General features: G+C 45.1%; 1 long non-coding RNA gene across 2 annotated transcripts in view; it reads right to left on the bottom strand.

Moving 5' to 3' along the window:
- LOC122561346 overlaps nt 1-18,394 on the bottom strand; it is a 31,706-nt gene extending 13,312 nt beyond the window's left edge. Inside the window, exon 1 of one of the 2 annotated variants that reach the window (XR_006314996.1) lies at nt 17,991-18,394. This is a non-coding gene — a long non-coding RNA (uncharacterized LOC122561346). The remainder of the gene's footprint in view (nt 1-17,990) is intronic. The other variant, XR_006314997.1, reaches the window with a different exon arrangement.
- Between the last annotated feature and the right edge of the window lie 802 nt (nt 18,395-19,196).

Raw genomic sequence — 19,196 nt, 5'->3', positions numbered from 1 at the left:
GGGAGAGCGAGGTGGAAGGAGAATGAGGGAGAGGGAGAGGGAAGTGGAATGGGGAGAGGGAGGGTGGAGGAGGAAGGAGGGAGAGGGAGGGGGAGGAGAATGAGGGGGGGAGGAGAGAGAGGAGAGAGAAAAAAAATGTGTGGCGCAGTCAGAAAGAGAGGTTAAAAAAATGCAGAAAGGAAGAAAGACAAAGGATAGAGTGAGAGAAGAATAGCCAGCGACGCAGACTCAGAAAGAAAGAAAGAAAGAAAGAAAGAAAGGCAATGTTAGAGACAAAATCAAAATTCATACAACATCAAGTTATAGTCGAATGGATTTATTTGAAATCACAAGCTTTCGGAGCGTTGCCCCTTAGTCAGGTGCACCAGATGAAGGAGCATTGCTCTGAAAGCTAGAGCTTCCAAATAAACCTGTTGGACTATAACCTGGTGTTGTGTGGTTTTTGACTTTGTCCATCCCTGTCTAACACTGGCTCCTCCACATCATGTTTACAGGCAGGAAGAGAGAAAATAAAAACTGTAAATTCAAAAGATGAATTAAAAAACACATTGGATAGTTAACAATTTAAATTTAGTGGAAATGAATCTGATCAGACATCTGTCCTGATGAAGGCCATTCCAGATGAGAGTGACAAGTGAGGATTGCTGTTTTCTGACAGACCGACAGAGAGTGAATTCACAAACCAGGAGAGAAACGGAAGCCCATCTGCTGATGGCAAATGACAAAGCAACACCTGGAGACATTGCTGATGAGACACACTGTGATGAGAGGCACCAAGAATGGTACCGTAACAAGAAACTGGAAATATCAAGGGCTTGGTTTCATACTGTCATTGTGCATTTTTTGGAGGGAGAAAAGTGCAAAAATCATCAAAGCAATACTCTTAAAAACAATAAAGCACAGAAAAAAGTGTGGTTTAGAGACAGCTTCAGACAGGACATTGCCCCAGGACCCCTTGTTCTGCTGCATCATTGAACATTGCACATCCCACATCAACAGGTCAGAGCAACCTACTGCAGATGCTGGAATCTGTACTGGAAACAACAAATGCTGGAGATCACAGTGGGTCAGGCAGCATCCATAGAGAGAGACTCACAATGTTAGCTTGCTCTCTTTCTTCAGGGATGCTGTCTAACCTGCTGCGATCACCGGCATTTGTTGCTTCCAAACAAACTTGTCTCCATTCATGTTTCATCCGAATGTACAATTCTCTATTCAAACTTGCTGAAACCTTGACACATGTACCGTACCAATGATTGCTTCAAGATCTCAAGAAGATACTGGCTGTGAACTCACGTCATTAGCAAATTCTGACGTGGACCTTTGTTCAGAGATTAGTTTAATCTAGGGAAGTGATTTTTATCAAAATATGTTCCATTTCTTCAATGGCTTCATGCAGCTGCTCAGGGAGTTTGACTGTGCTGTTTCCCCATCTTGTTTAATTCCCTTCCTCCTTTCCCAGGTACTGAATAATGCAAAAGGGCAGTTTGACATTGTACAGATAGCATTTTGTCAACTTGAGAGGCATTGTGATCTGTTCACGGCTTTTTATCCACCACCCCCGGCTCCCTCTTCCTGTTTCCCCCCCCCCCCCACCACACACACACACACACACACACACACACACACACACACACACAGTGATGGGCTGGTTTAAATTGTCATTCTGCCTCCTGATTGGCCACATCGGTTGGCTTAGTCGGTTCCTGTCAATCATGGTCTGCACTAACTTGTCTTGGGCCTTTGGTCAGCAGAGAGAGAGGGAGGGAGGAGGAGCCATAGCGCTCCATTCCCATTTCAAGGCTGAGTTAGATGTTTGGCACACAAGGGGATCAAAGGTTACAGGAAGGACAAAGAGGAAAGCAGGGCTGAGACCACAGCCAAATCACCCAGGGATACTACTGACGACTGGACGAGGATCGAAGGGCTGAGCAATCTATGTTATGCGTTTCTGTGTTCCATCTGACCTCAAGACTGTGTGGAACCAAGTCCAACGACCCTGCACTGTTCTACAGCAGGTATCCAATAAGGATTTTAACTGATTTGACCAATCCCTAGACAGAGGGAATACTCAATGCCCAAATATCTACTTTGGGTGTATCCTTGAGACTGAAGGGCCAATAAGACACCCTCCAACACGGGAGGCACTGGAGTTTGCACTGAAGTTAAAAGTGGAATGTCTCCGTGTTAAAGTGCCCTCTCAGCAACTTCCAAAATCATTAGAGCATACAATGTAGTAGAAGTAGGCCATTCAGCCCATCGTGTCTGCTCCACCATGGCTGATCTGACAATCCTCAATTCCACTTTCCAAATAACCCCTTGATTCCCTTCCTCATTAAAATTCTGTCTGCCTCAGCTTTGAATATATTTAATGACCCGGCCTCAGATTCATTTCCCCCTGAGAGATGAATTTCCTCCTCATCTCTGCCATAAATGTGTAACCCATTATGTTGAGATTATCCCTCTGGTCCTAGACGCTCCCACATCGACCATGCCAAGCCCCTGAAGAATCATGTCTATTTCAATAAGGTCATCTCATTCTTCTGAGCTCCGGTGAGTACAGGCTGAACCAACCCAAACTCTCCTCCTGAGACAGTGCCTCCATACCCAGGAACAGCCAAGTGAACCCTCTCTGGACTGCCTTCAATGACAGCCTATCAAAACCTTCTCCAGTCTACAGGCCACAATTGTGGAGAGGTAACTCTGAGAGAAGACCTTTAAATCAGATTACATAGCTTCCCATCACTTAGAGTCATTAGACACATCCCCGATATCTGCAAAGCTGACCCCCGAAACTAGCCTGAAGAAAAATGACTCCAAGGTAAGATGGTGCTGGCAACCTCAATGTGAGAATACCCTTCAATCCAACCCCATAATGCAGAGAGAATCCTACCCTTGCTCAATATTTATGAGGTATTATTTTAATATGTGCATGTATGCGTGAATGTGTTTGTGTCTGTCTGCGTGTGTCTGTGTGTATCTATGAGTGTATGCGAATATGTGAATGCACACGCTTGTGGGAATGTACATAAGTGTGTCTATGCATGTGAGTACGTGTATGCATGTGAATGTATGTGAGAGTATGTGTGTGAGATATTGTGCGTGTCTGTGCGTGTGTCAGTGAGTGCGTATTAGTGAGTGTATCAGTGTGTGTGCGCGCATGTGTGAGAACATGTAAATCAGAGTATGTGCGTATGTGTGAGTGAGCGTATGTGTGTCAGTGTGCATTTGTATATATGTGTGTGTGTGTGTGTGTGTGTGTGTGTGTGTGTATGTGTGAGAGTGAGAGTGTCACTGCACGTGCATCAATGTTAAATGGGACAGACTGGCCCAGGTAAAGACCTTAGTGGGGTGTAAAGGCTGGTATCTGAATGCAAAATGCCCAGGTATTACACAGAAACATTACTTAGAAGCACATTCCAAGTCACCTTCAACAAGCTCAATAACACAAACACAGAGAAACTAAACTGCAACAATTTAAGTACATCCTCACGTATATCTGCACATTGTAAAAGTGACTTGCATATTTTAAATCTAGATTGGTTCTCTGTGTCACATCTAATTTAGACTGCACACAATTACAGGAAAACTCCAAGGACACACCTATGTAAATATTAGCATGTTCCAGAGTCACTGTGGAAATACTAACACACTTCCAGAACATTCCCACATCTTGGCAATACTGGCACTCCCCCAGATCCTGCACCCCAGGAGTCTTGGCACATTCCCAAATCCTCCCATGCCTGGAATATTGGCACACATTCAGACAGCAGCCCCTTCGGAATATTGGCGCATTCGGTGTTCCCCCTTGGGAATATTGGCACACTCCCATGAATCCTCCCCCTTGAGAATATTGGCACATTCCCGGGGTTCCCAACCCTGTGGGATATTGGCACAGTCCCAGAGGGCACCCCTTATGAATATTGACACATTCCCAGAGCGTTACCCCCCCTTCCGCAGTGGGAAGATTGGCACACACTCAGAGTCCCCCGATCGGAATATTGGCACACTCCCAGGGGGTTCCCCCAGTGGGAATATTGGCACACTGCCAGGGGATTTCTCCCACCCTGGTGGGAATATGGGCACACTCTCAGGGGGTGCGCACCCCCCCCCCAATTGGGAATATTGGCAAGCTTCCAGAGGGTTTCTCCCCCACCCTGGTGGGAATATTGGCATGCTCCCAGAGGGTTTCTTCCCCACCCTGGTGGGAATATTGGCACGGTCCCAGGGGGTGCGCAACCCCCCCCCTCCCATTGGGAATATTGTCACATCTCGGTGGGGCACCCTCTGTAAATACTGGCAGAGAGGCAATGAAACAGCAAGTGGAGACCCCCTGCAGATGCCACCACCCTCTCAGTGATAACACCATCTGAGTAAGACACTGAAGGTTGATATCCTGAGGTTTGAGGGTTGAAAGATAGTGAAAACCATGAAAGAGAAGGTAGCAGTCAGTTTTCTAAACTGAAGCTTCCACCGTGGGGAATGTCACTTTTCAGGAGCCTATGTCACAAATCTCCGCTTCAATTGTTAAAACAGTTGGAAAATCATTAGCACACAAACTAGAATCTGTCTTCCACTAACATTTATGGATGTGCTTAACCTTCTGAGAATTACCAAACAAACTATGTTAGAGAGACAGCACATCCAATAGGGCCCTGCTCCCTCAGTGATGCACTGAATCATTAACCTGTATTCAAAGGTGGGAGTGGGATTTGAACTCAGAACCTTATGATTCCCTGATCAGAGGGCTACCAACAGAGACACAGACAGGCACAATGCTGGAAAAACTCAATGTCTGAAAGACAGAGAGGGATAAACACAGCTAACAGTTTAAGCTGAAGATTTTCCATCATGACTGCCTGCTTCTTTCTCCACCCCTGCTGAGTATTTCTGTTTTAATTCCAGACAGGGGGAGCTCCTGTCTGTATTTTGTTTTGGAATTATGGATTTTCCGACCCTTCCTCCCATGGTTACAGCTATGGATTCCCAACAGGAAGTTGGAAAATTGCCCACACTCAGTGGAAAATGTTTTGTTGATCGATGATCAGCAACAGGAAGACCAGAAAGAAACACAGAGAGTGCTGGAGAAACTCAGCAGGTCTGTGGAGAGAGAAACAGAGTTAATGTGTCGAGTCTGGTATGACTGTTCTTCAGGAGAGTCAGGAAGACCGCAAGCAGGCTGCGACGATGAGAGAGAAGACCATAAGACATGGGAGTGGAAGTAAGGCCATTCGGCCCATCGAGTCCACTCCGCCATTTAATCATGGCTGATGGGCTTTTCAATGCCACTTACCTGCACTCTCCCTGTATCCCTTAATTCCTTGCAAGATCAAGAATTTATCAATCTCTGCCCTAAAGACATTTAACGTCCCGGCCTCCACGGCTCTCCACGGCAATGAATTCCACAGGCCCACCACTTTCTGGCTGAAGAAATGTCTCCTCATTTCCACTCTAAATTGACCCCCTCTCGTTCTAAGACTATGCCCACTGGTCCTAGTATCCCGCCTGATGGAAACAAATTCCCAGCGTCCACCCATTCTGAGCCATGCATTATCTTGTATGAGAACACCCCAATTGTTGAGGTCCATACAGAAGCTCAACCACTTAAAGTCAACCACAACAAAGCTGAAGTCCAAGTCCACATTCACAATGTGCTAAAGCCTTGGTTAGTATGTTAAAATCATTCCACACTGTCACAAATTTAGTAACCACGGTAACTGTAAAGCAATAGTAATGGCAACCTACCAGAAAATTAGCAGTGAATTCAATTATCAGTCTCTCGTCTGGTCGATATTGATCATAAACTATTTGTGTAATTCAAGTAAACCTCTCGAGTAGATGCAGGATTACCTCATACGCTGAGGTTTTTCCTCAGTGTAAGTGGGAAGTGAACAGCCTCATTTCATGTATAACCGCATATTATCTTCTCAAGGATGGAATTATCTTTACAACTTTCAACCCACTGGAGTCATTTCCATTCTGTAATATGGGAAATCGAGGTTGCATATTGTTCAATACAATATTTGGAAAATAATTCATAGGAGGTGCAGGAGTGCTATTGATGGAATAATATTTGCATTTTATACAGTGCTATATCACATCAAAACACTGTAAATTCACACAATGACTCACGTTCTAACTGCAGGGGCAGTGAGCGAGTAAGGCAGATGCAACATCCATTTGTGCCAGGAACACAGAATTTTACAAATGGAACAATAAAAAAAAACTGGCCCAGCTCCCCACTTGCTCTTCGTGGTTCAGAGGAAGAATGTTAGCCAGAATATTGTCGAAACGTCAAGAGGCCGTCAGGTTTAGGTATTGTCTAGAAGGGTGCAGCTCCAACAACACTCAAGAAGCTTGACATCATCCAGGACAAAGCAGCCCGCTTGATTGGCACCACATCCACATATATCCACTCCCTCCACCACTGACGCTCAGTAGCAGCAGTGTACTATCTACAAGATGCCCTGCAGAAATTCACCAGCATTCCTCAAACAACACCTTCCAAACCCACAACCACTTCCATCTAGAAGGACAAGGGTTACAGATACATGGAGTACCACCTCCTACAAGTTCCCCTCCAAGCCACTCACCATCCTGACTTGGAAATATATCGCCGTTCCTTCACTGTCACTGGGTCAGAATCCTGGAATTCCCTCCCTAAGGGCATTGTGGGTCTACCCACAGCACATGGACTGCAGCGGTTCAAGAAGGCAGCTCACCCCCACCTTCTCAAGGGTTAACTAGGGACGGGCAATAAATGCTGGGCCCAGCCAGTGACACCCACGTCCTGTAAGTGAATAATGAAAAGATTTCCAAGTCAGGCACTTCCAACAGCGCCCGGTACTTTAGCGGAATGCCAGATTAGATAATGAGAACAAATTGCTATGGGAGCTCAAACTGAAAACCTTAGGTCTAGATGGGGCCTGTTATCAATTATGGACAGAGGTGCGGTGGGGGGGGAAGAGAGAGAGAGAGAGAGAGAGAGAGAGAGAGAGAGAACCCAATTGCTGCCTATTCCCAAAATGACTGATGTGATCACCATCTTCCGAACAGCAAAGAACAACTCGACTTCAATGAGAAATGGACTGGTAGATTGCCAATGTACACAGCGGGTACAGACTGCGGCCATCATCCCCACACTGACTACAGCAGTGGTACACTGTCCCCTTCTCAAGCAGCACTGGGGGCAAGTGGATAATAAACACTAACCCAGTGAGCAGGAATCCATACACCAGTGGAAGTAACAAAAGTTAGACTGACATGGATAAGACTTCCCATAGACGGTGGGGTCATGGGAGTAGGGGTCAGTGTAGGGGTGAGGGAAGGAGGAGGAGGGACAGAAGCTAAGGTGGTCTAACCAAAGGTGACACCCACAACAGAAGAAAGATGAAACAGCACATTCACAAGATCCTGGTGCAGGATCTGCCCATGCAGATTCTGAAAACCTCTTGAGTTCCCTGATGTTCGTGCCAGAGAAAGGAAGCCAGGACAATGACAATCTGTAAAACATCCTGAGGCTCTGTCCCTGAGACAATGTGAAAATAACACACTCACACTCAAAACAATAGCCAAAACCCACGAGCTATTCTGGGCATGAGAAAACATCATTAGAATTTATTTTTAATTGAAAATCTAATGCTTGACACCAGTGGCATGATCCCTTGTCCTTTTCCAATTATTTTTGGTTTGACACATCAAGACTGAGCAGTCCAGTGACTGACTACAGACTTCCTCATACCATCTCACTTATGGGGCCCATTTCAGGACCAATTCTTCATTAATAACTTCCTCCGTCTCTCCACGTTGTGAAAGGTTCGACCTCTGCTCATCAAATTGTCAACAAGGTCGATGTTTCACAGGCGGCTGCGGGCAGAAGGATTTGGGAGAAAGGTTAGTTTTACAGTCCCACCCCACAATCCCAGACAATTGTCTAAATCTGCCCATCATTTCTAAACCTAACTCCATAGGGAAAAGAGTAAATTGCACAAATGTATAGGGTAGTTTTCTCTCATCTTCTGTTCACAAACAGAGCGATTTTAAATAAATTCTTATTGCTTTCCCCTTACCGACTGACTCCCTAAAGCCTGTCCATCAGCTACAAGGCACAAGTCAGGAGTGTGATGGAATATTGTCTAGATTAGAGTGGTGCTGGAAAAGCACAGCAGGTCAGGCAGCAGCCGAGGAACAGGAAAGTCACCATTTCGGGCAAGAGCCCTTCATCAGGAAGGGATGGAATATTCCCCAATTGCCTGGATGGGGGCAGCTCCAACAACACTCAAGAAGCTTGACACTATCCAGGGACAAAGCAGCCCACAATGATTGGCACCACATCCACAAGCATCCACTCCCTCCACCACTGACGCTCAATCGTAGCAGTGTGTACTATCTACAAGATGCAATGCAGAAATTCACCAAAGATCCTCAGACAGCACCTTCCAAACCCACGATCACTTCCAACAAGGACAAGGGCAGCAGATACTTGGGAACACCACCCCCTGCCAATATTCCCCTCTAATCTACTGACCATCCTAAACCACCGTTCCTTCACTGTCGCTGGGTCAATATCCTGGAATTCCCTCTCTAAGGGCATTGAGAGTCAACCCACAGCAAATGTTGAAAAGTGTGGCGTTGGAAAAGCACAGCAGGTCAGGCAGCATCCGAGGAGCAGGAGAACTGACGTTTCAGACATAAGCCCTTCTTCAACCAACAGCACATGGACTGCAGCTGTTCAAGAAGGCAGATCACCCCCAACTTCTCAAGGGGCAACTAGGGACGGGCAATAAATGCTGGGCCCAGCCAACAACACCTGTGAACAAACTAAAAAAAGATGTAAAAGATCCCATTTGTGATTGCAATTAGGTGTGGGGGAACTCTCGGACAATGTTTATCCCTCAAATAAACAGCACTGCACACAGACTGATTTGCAAGATTATTATCTGGGATCTTTACTGTGTGCAAACCGACCATGACATTTCCTCGCACTAAAGCAGTGACCACACTTCCAAAAGTATTACTTCTGTTGGAAAGCACTTTGAGATACCTTAAGGTGATGGACCTTTTTAGAAGGACATTAATTCTGGCATGACCCAGGACTGTCACTGTTTACCCTATTACTGTGAGGTTCTCTAGTACCCTCCCAGAATTACAGTGGAAAGCCGTGAGAGATGGTGTGAAGTGCACAGGAGGATCCCAGATTATTGTTTGCACTTGCAGTGCATTCTAAAATTCAGCATTTTGTGTAAAGATAATTCTGAATGAGACCAGGCAGACCCATTCCAGACACACACAGTGCAGCGGGAATGTCTTTGCCCCATATCTGAGGTCTATTGTGAATGTAGTGCATGAGATTAGTGGCTGTGACTAGTTAACAGTTCCATAACCATGGTGTCTTGTCACTACAGCAACGGTGAATTAAATGGGCTCTACCTGGCGTATGGCTCAAACTGAGCTCGTAAATATTCACCAAAAATGGTGCAATCTTGTGTTTGTAAAAACAATCCTTGAGGGGCACGGCTCTCAGGTTTGACTCAATCTGGTGAAATCGGGGGAAGATCTGTTTCAATATCTCCATTGTCCTCTTTATGCTTGGACATAGCATACCAAAACATGGTCAATGCCAGGGTCAAACCTGCTCCAATTTTCCAGAAATCACTGCCCCTGGTGCTTGGAATCCTGTCCGGACAGGAACCAAAAGCCCAAATACAATTTCCACCTTTGCCCCTGGGTCACCTCAGTCCCAAATGCCCCATGTACAAGCAGCAGAGTCAGGTTCGAGTATAGCCTAACAGGATCATTAAGGCAGAGGTCGGGCCAGCTGACTGTGGGCTGAGTTTTTGCTATGGGCTGAGTTTTTGCTGTGGGCTGAGTTTTTGCTGTGGGCTGAGTTTTTGCTGTGGGCTGAGTTTTTGATTTGCAGCTACCTGTGGCTTCCGAGGTTGCAAGACTTCCACAGTTAGCACTTTTTCTGTAACAAGGGCTGCTACCTCAAAAACGCTGCTGTGTTCACCCACTGCCACTTCTGAAACCCCTAATCCCCACACAGTATGGCAGCTGTTATCAGATCCGGACACTCAAATCCGGTGTCAAATCCGGACTGTCAAACCCAGACACTCAAAACAGAGGGATCAGCCACCGGGGTGGGTGGAGTATATTTAACATTGGCCACTTGTCCAATTAGGCTACAAAAATGCACCCTGTCACCCCTCCCCCAATCAGCTCTATGAGAATGACCCAGGCCCTGAGCACACTCTTGACTATTCGCACGAGGGGAGAATCAGGTTCATCGCGTCCAAGTGAAATGCAGCGCACAGCTTCCTGCTGGGATATTCGGCAAGGGTGTGTACTCTAACCCACAGACCAGAACAAGTTCAAATCCAATATAGTTCAAATACAGGGTGGGGGGGTCAGCCTGTGGAATTCACAACTGTGGAGGGCAAGTCACTTAACATACTCATTAAATAAATAGATAAATGTGGAGGATTTAAAGGCATCAAGGTATACAGGGGAGAAAGTGGAAATAGAGATAAATGATCATGTTGAATGGTGGAGCAGCCTCAAGGGGCTGAATGGCTTACTCCAGTTCCTGGTTTCTAAGACAGAGGGTGTGCCAAGTTACTTATTCTCAGCTGAGCTGGTAATAGAGCCACAAAGTGTAACCTCCAGGTTCCAAAGGCCTGGAAGGAGTACAGGAAGTTCAGTGAGGTTCCCACTCCAAGACAGGTGACCACCCCCCCCGTGTCGAGTATAAAGTCTGAGCTTCACGGTCACTGACCCCACTGCCATCATGCGATAATTGTTGATTCATCCCAAATCCATTACACTGGGCCTCAGGTGGAGTGCTGTGCCATGGTGAAAGCAGCAGGGACAGAACAGAAAAGATCAACATGATTGGTTCAGAGACGAGGAACTTGCATCACGTAGCCAGAATGGGGAAGCTGGGGTTGTTCTCAGCTGTGGGAAGATCCACACCCACAAGGAAATGATTTCAAATGACTGGCCAAACAAGTAATGGTGACATAAGCAGAATAAATATCTTCTCCTGCAGACCGTGGCTGAAATGCATGTGTTCCTTGTTCGTGGTTAGTATCTCTGCCTGTCACACACAACAGGCTGGAGTTCCAATTCACTGATGGGGAGAGCAGGTTACCTTGAGGAGGGGTGGTTAGCTCAGTTGGCTTGTTACACAGCACACCACCAACAGCGTGGGTTCAATTCCCACACCTGCTGAGGTTACCATGAAAGACTCTCCTTCTCAAACTCTCCCCTGACCTGAGGCACAGTGACCCTCAGGTTAAACCCCAAGCAGTTGTCGCTGTTGCTCTCTCTCTCTCATGAGAGAGCAGGGACTATAGCGAGTTTACTTTTACCTGGAATGCACTGACTGAGAGTGTGGTGGAGGCAGGTTCAATTGAGCTTTGAACAGGAATTGGATAATTCCTGACGAAGAAGCAATTTGCAGGGCAATGGGTAAAAGGGAGGGGAGAGCTAGATTGTCCATAGTGTTCAGGAATGTGTAGGTTAGGTGCATTAGTCAGGGGGAAATGTAGAGTAATAGGGTAGGGGATTGGGTTTGAGTGGGATACACTTCAGAGGGTCGTTGTGGACTTGTTGGGCCGAAGGGCCTGTTTCCACACTGTAGGGATTCTATGATGCTAGATGAATTACTTCTCAAGAAGGACAAAGAAATTTGGACCAAAGTTTATTGTTCAACCAACATGAGTGAATTGTCGATATCTGGTCATTGTCACAGTGACGTTAGTGGGAGCTCACTGTGTAAATTGGTTGCTGTATATCCCACACTGTGACTGTGACAAGGTTACAAAAATGCTGCATTCAGGGGGGTCCCACTGTTGGAGAGAGAGCTGCTGTAGTGGAGACCACCTCAGATACCAGCCGAGAAAGAATGGACAGTGGTCCAACAGGAGCTAGTCATACCTGAGTGCTTTCATTAAATTTTATGCACTTTTTCATGTAGAGGGTGGTATGTGTATGGAATGAGCTGCCAGAGGATGTGGTGGAGGCTGGTACAATTGCAACATTTAAAAGGTACCTGGATGGGTATATGAATAGGAAGGATTTAGAGGAATATGGGCCAAATGCTGGCAAATTAATTTAGAATATCTGGTCAGCATGGACAAGTTAGACCCAAGGGTTTGTTTTTGTGCTGTGCATCTCTGTGACTCTATACCTTACAAATTCTAATGGCAGGACATCAGGTATCAGAAAAACACATTTTTATTGGTCAGGATTACATTAAGGTGCAGTCAAATTATAGTAAACATGTCAGATATGTCATGCAGTCACATGTCCCCAATTAAACCTGCACCTTTGATTCCAAAACCATTTAGTAGGTCTTAATAAGTTGTGTAGATACCCTACCTAAAAGCAGGAGTGGGAATCCTGATCAGTCAATGATTATTGTTGTTTCCATAGGATTGCCCGAATTATCTAAATTGCCTTTTGAGGAAGTTACTCCAAAAAATGGCAATGGATGTGTTCAATGTTTTTACGAAAATTGGATTACCTAAAGAAATAAAATCAGATCAAGACTCAAATTTTATAATGCAAATATTCAAAGAAATGATAAATAGTTTTGGAATAAAACATTTCACATTGTCTGCTTATTACCCACAATTGCAGGGTGCATTCTGAAATATCTTTAATGATACATTTTCATTCTCTTTTGGTGGGAGCTGTGATATAAGGTGCCTACTAAATGCCCGAGTGCTTTCATTGAAGGTGCCTATTAAGACCTACTAAATGGTTTTATCTATAATTTAATAAAATTTATTTTCGAGTTTGGATTTGAACTCTATGTGATTTTGTCTGTGTTTCTGAACGCACTTAATGATTAAGTTGTGAACATTTAAGTAGCCTGGGTGCTTTACTTTTAACATAGTTTGAGAGAGACAAAATTTTCACATCTTCATTCACACTTCCTTTCCATCTCTGTCTTCCTTTTGGCAACACAATCAACTACTTTGCCTTTGGCTCTGAGTACCTTTACATTCTGTTCCATTCACTCATCCTCTGTCTATACCAGAAAAAAAACCCATTTCCAACCTGCTCCACTTCTGAAGGGGAGTTATACTGGACATGAAACACTAACTCTGTTTCTCTCTCCAGCAATACTGCCAGACCTGCTGAGTTTTTTGAGCACTTCTCATTTTTATTTCAGATTTCCAGCATCTGCATTATTTTGCTTTTTTGTTTGTCCATGTAATAATTTTAATTAAACTGCGTGCCTCAGATGGGACATCTACTTTAAATGTTTTACCAGGCTCGAGAGACAAGAGTTGCTGGGTCTAACAGGTACGTGCCTTTCCACTATCTCTCTAATGCTGTCTGACTGGTTGTTTTTCCAGTCCTTTTGTTCCACAGCAGTAACCTTCTTTTTAACTTAAAATACACATCTTAATACCAAGTGCCAGATCCATAAACATCAGATGTAGGAAAGATTATTACTATGTTAAGAATCATAGAATCCCTACAGCGTGGAAGCAGGCCATTCGGCCCATTGAGTCCACAACAACCCCCTGAAGAGCATCCCACCCAGACCCAAGCCCTTACCGTCTAAACCCTGCATTTACTTTTGTCCAACCCACCTAGCCTGCACATCCCTGGACACTATGGGACAATCTATTATGGCCAATCGGCTTCACCTGCACATCTTTGGATTGTGGAAGGAAACCGGAGCACCCGGAGGAAACCCACGCAGACACGGGGAAAACATGCAAACTCCACACAGTCGCCAGAGGCAGGAATCGAACCCAGATCCCTGGTGCTGTGAAGCAGCGGTGCTAACCACTGAACCACCCTGAAGGTTCTATCTAGATGCAAATTGTTATTGTTGTTGAATTTGATACTTGCTGTTCCAACCAGTCATTAAGGCAATAAACAAAACAGTCCTTTAGCATGTCTCAATCTATTTGTTATACAATGCTGAGGACAGGAGTGTATCTAATGTGCAAGACAGTCACTATGGACAATAGCAGGCATAACTCAATCCAAAATCACAGAAAGCAGCCTTCAAAAGACGACTGATTCTCTGTCACAGCAAGATATACATCCTGAGCTGTGAAAAATATCTAAACACTGCCGGTTCATTATTAGATATGGATGGTTACATTAACTTACCAGTCAATACACACATCAGACCCACAACGCTGCTCACTTATCTCAAGGGGTCTCATTACGGCTTTGGGAGAAGGATTTTCTGGATTTTATTTTTCCTAATTGGCCTGTGTTTTTGTTCAGTCTCTCAGCTCTCCCTGAAAATGATATCAGTCCAGGCAGGTAGAGTGTCTCTGGATCATGATACAGACAGAATTATAATTACATGAGGCAAGTTTGATCAGGCAAGAGGAATGGGTGTCTGTCAGGGGTTACACTGGATTTAAGAGTGAAGGACTTGGCGGGGGGGGGGGGGGGGGGGGGGGGTGCATTTGACCTCATGGAAACCCGTAAAATTCTAACACACTGATTAAACACATGAAGGATGTTCCTAATGACCAGCGAGTCCAGAGCCAGGGGTCACAGTTTAAGGATAGGTCATTTAAGATTGAAAAGAGGAGAAATGTTTTCTCCCAGAGAGTGGGGAGTCTGGGGAATTCTGCCACAGGAAGTGGCTGAGTTGGACAAGCAGGAGGCTGGAAGTACACAGCAAGCCAGGCAGCATCAGGAAGTGGGAGGAAGTGAGGACTGCAGATGCTGGAGATCAGATTCAAAAAGTGCAGTGTTGGAAAAGCACAACAGGTCAGGCAGTATCCGAGGAGCAGGAGTGTCAACTTTCCAAGCATAAGTCCTTCATCAGGACGGTGGAGGAGTCAACATTTGGGTATTAATCCTTCCCCAGCCCTGAAGAAGGGTTACACCTGAAACATTGACTTCTCCACCTGCTGGTGCTCCCTGGCTTGCTGTGTTCTTCCAGCCTCCTGCTGGTCTACCTTGGATTCCAGCATCTGCAGTTTTTTGTCTCTAATAGAAAGTGGCTGAGGGCAAAACACTAAATTATTTCAAGAAGGAGTGAGATAGTTCTTACACCTAAAGGGATCAAAGGACATGTGGAAAAGTGGGATCAGGATACAAAGTTGGATAGTATTGAATGGAGGAGCAGGCTCAAAGGGCTGAATGGTCTGATCCTGCTCCTGTTTTTGATGTTTGATGTTTATTATTAATGTCAACCAGTCTAGTAATGCAGTTGCTGAGTGTAACGTTCTGGGGCATAGGCATTTAAATCCCACACTGACAGATGGTGAAAGTTAAATTCAATTAATTAAAACTCACCATTGAAAGCCTGTTTTAGTCATGGACACTACAAAGCTTCAGCTGATTGACATAAACCCCCTTTCCAGTTCACGGTTGTCATATTGGGAAAGAAGTCTGTTTGATGTACCGACACATGACAGCAATGTAAGCCTTAACCGTCCCTCTGAAAGTCACTCTCTGATGGACAAATAGGGGTGGGTAACAATGATAGGCTTGCTAATGACAGTTGGGTAAAACAACGAACCCTGTCTATTTATTTTTCCCATAACAGTATTTACTTTTTCACCATACAATCATGGATATTTACAGCACAGCATGAGGCCATTCCACCCGTCATGTCTATACTGGCTCCTGAAAAAGCAAATCCCATTCTCCAAAGCTATTGTCACAGTGCTATAACCAGATATGCCACTAACAATGTACGTATGACAATAATTGTTATTTAATACTGATGAGTCTGGTGATGGAGGTAAATCACCTGCTCTTGACTGCAGTCGGCAAGACTAACTTTGGGGTCCTAATACACGGTGTTCCAAAGCCTCCAGATCTGTAAAATAGCCTCACTGCACTGCTGCTAACACCATATAGCAGACTTGTCGTAACTACCCCCATTACCTGACACAGTAAAACACTTTAATGTTATCTCTGTGGAGTAGCAGACAAGTCTCTCAGTTTTTGCTGAGTCTCTCAAATTATATATTTTAATTTTAACGAACTCTTGAGCTTAGTTTCCGAGCCTAGCGATGATTGCTTATGATGAGAGTCCTGACCCAGAATGATCAGCATCGGGGGTGGGGCGGGGGCAGTGTGGGAGGGAGTTGGGGAATTTCAGTAAAAAGATACAATTACCAAGAGAGGCAAATTCAGAGCAACAGTTCTCCTGGGACTTTCTAATATAGCTGCTGCTGACAGAAACAGCAACATCACTATACAAATCCACAGGCACCATTAAAAAGACAGCACGGTACAGTATGACAAACTTCAGCTGCAACATTAATTCCTTCACACATGTATGAACCGTCTTCTATTATCTGTTCTTTTTTAAGATATAGGTATGTGAAATTTAGGAGTTCAGCACCATAAATCAGCAACTCTGTGCGAAGCCACAATCTTAGAGGCTTAATCGTTTTTTTTTCGTACAGGGATAAAATGGAGGGCGTTGAGTTCTGTTCCACCCCCCCCGATGATTTCAATGTAATTAAATTCTGCAGTTATTTAACTCTGTTGTAAGTCAGGCAGGGAGAGAGGGCAAAGAGAAGCCCACGTTTTGCACTGAAGTGACATTTAGCTACAACCCTTGACACAACAGCAAAGCCTTAGGACAACAGAAATAACAGCAAATAAAACAGCATGTGGACCGGGACACTAAATTAGATCATTTATGACACAACACAGGAGAAAAACTGTGGTAAAACACATCCAGATCACACAAGTTATTGCAAGAGAAAAACAGAACTGATTACAACTGGCAGAATATTCTAACCTCATCTGCAAATCCACAGGAATAAAATATTCCAATCAATTTAAGCTTTTCTTATGCATTTCTAAAAAAAATTAAATAGTCTGGGTGAGAGTTGATGTATTTGTTTTGCTGTATAGCTTAATACTTAATGCTGAGTGATTTGAAAGGTTGACCTTTACAGTGAAGGAAAACAACTGCTTCTAGAAAATACACAAGATATAGCAAAGGCAGAGAGCATGACAAAGAGAAAAACATAGATAGATATAGACTGGGGTTGATCTCCTTGAGGAAAGGAGAATGAGGGGAGACATGATTGAGATCGAGTCAGAGAGATGTACAGCACAGAAACAGACCCTTCGGTCCAACCAGTCCATGCTGAACAGATATCCTAAATTAATCCAGTCCCATTTGCCAGCACCCGGCCCATATCTCTCTAAACCCTTCCTATTCATATACCCATCAAGATGCCTTTTAAATGTTGTAATTGTACCAGCCTCCACCACTTCCTCTGGCAGCTCATTCCATACACGCACCACCCTCTGTGTGAAAAAGTTGCCCCTTAGGTCTCTTTTATATCTTTCCACTGAGATGTGTAAAATGACGAGGGGACAGGAAGAAACGTTTCCCTTTGGTGGTGGTATCAATGACGGGGGAGATTGATTTAAAGGGCTCTTCAGTCTGCTGCACACCATTAGGACAGGATTCCTTTCCCTTTAAAAACAATGCAGTCAAATAGACTGAACTTTCATGGGTCTTATCCAGTTTGATCTTTGACACTGGGAAATGAGGAGTGGCTGAAACACTCTCGCAGCCTCAATTTATATAAAAATTAAAGAACAGATCTCGTACAAGAAACATAAGTCTTCCTTCTTCACCCTCTCTGGAATGGTGGGGGGGAGCGGAAAGGAGCAAGGGGATAATGCCCAGGAGAGAGGTGGAAGTTCCTGGCTCCCAGTGCAGTCAGGGCAGGGATAAAGGAGAGGGAACAGCATTCCCAATGCCCAATGCAGCAGAGAAAGAGCCCACGGCTGATATATACACAGGGTCAGAGCTCAATATGGAACATACACGCAGGAATATATCAAGATGAGATGCGAATAGCATGCATTAAACATGGAAATATTTAAAGGCGCTGTGCGCATTCCCAATGTCTAATGCTAATCTCTCGCAGTAATGAGTTCATTTGTGGCGAACACCACGTTGTTATGTGCCCCTTGGATATCAAGGAGAGACCCACACTCCCAACATTTTCCCATACCTTGCTTCCAGCGGTTTATTCCCTTCAGGAGACAGACATGCTTTCGAACAGGCGGAGTGGCTTGTCTGAGCTGAGCCGATCTTCCAGTCTCTCTCTCTCTCCAACAAAACGTGACGGAATAAGCCAAGCTCCCAGGGTGAATAAACTTCGCTTTTTTTTTGGGGGGGGGGAGGCTTCTTAAGGCCTTCCTTCCGCGCTGAGGCCAGGTGTTACAGGAGAACAGCAGAATGGTCGCTTACCTGCTCCAGTCTGCACAGTACAGGGGTCAGCAAGCAGCAGCACAACACTCACTATAACACTGTTCTCCGCAAGGTGGTGTAGAAAGAGGTTAGAGAAGGCTGCACACTCATTGCATTAACTATTAAATCGTAACCTCCTGCAGTTCCGCAGAGATCATTCGGCCCAGCGTGCCTGTGGCAGCCCCTTAGAAGCCACCCCCCCCCCCCCCCCCTCCAACTTGCTTCCCAACCCTCCCCGCTTTTCTTTTTCCAAATCCCTCTGAATTCCACTTTAAACAGGGGCATTCCAGGTCAAAGCAACCTGCTTTCTTTCGAAAATAAAAACATGCTGAAAATCGGATACAATAAGAGAAGTTGCTGGAAAAGCTCTGGCAGCCTCTGTGGAGAGAAATCAGAGTTATTGTTTCCGGTCCAGGTGACCCTTCCTCAGAACCCTACCATCTAGTAGGACAAGGGCAGCAGATACATGGAAACACCATCCCCCGCAAGTTTCCCTCCAAGCCACTCACCATCCTGACTTGGAAATATATCATTGCCCCTTCACTGTCACTGAGTCAAAATCCTGGAATTCCCTCCCTAAGGACATTGTGGGTCAACCCACAGCACATGGACTGCAGCAGTTCAAGAAGGCAGCTCACCACCACCTTCTCAAGGGGGGGCAACTAGGGAGGGCAATAAATGGTGAGCCCAGCCCAGTGATGCCCATGTTCTGGAAGTGAATCCTGTAACCTGTACCCATTCCATTGGGTAGAATGTTTGGTGATTGTGAACACCCCTTTCTTGAATTTCTCCTGAACCATCTCTGCTCAAAGGAAACTAGCCTGAAATTCTCCAATTCTCTCCATGACCCCGATTACTGTAAATCATAGAATTATAGAATCCCTACAGTGTGCAAACAGGCCAACAAGTCCACACCGACCCTCCAAAGTGTAACCCACCCAGACCCATTCCCCTACCCTATCATTCT

This window comes from Chiloscyllium plagiosum, chromosome 22, assembly GCF_004010195.1.
Source record: "Chiloscyllium plagiosum isolate BGI_BamShark_2017 chromosome 22, ASM401019v2, whole genome shotgun sequence".
In the NCBI taxonomy this organism is placed as follows: Eukaryota; Metazoa; Chordata; class Chondrichthyes; order Orectolobiformes; family Hemiscylliidae; genus Chiloscyllium; species Chiloscyllium plagiosum.
Note: the sequence above shows the minus strand (reverse complement) of the source record. Positions and strands in the feature narration are given on the sequence as shown.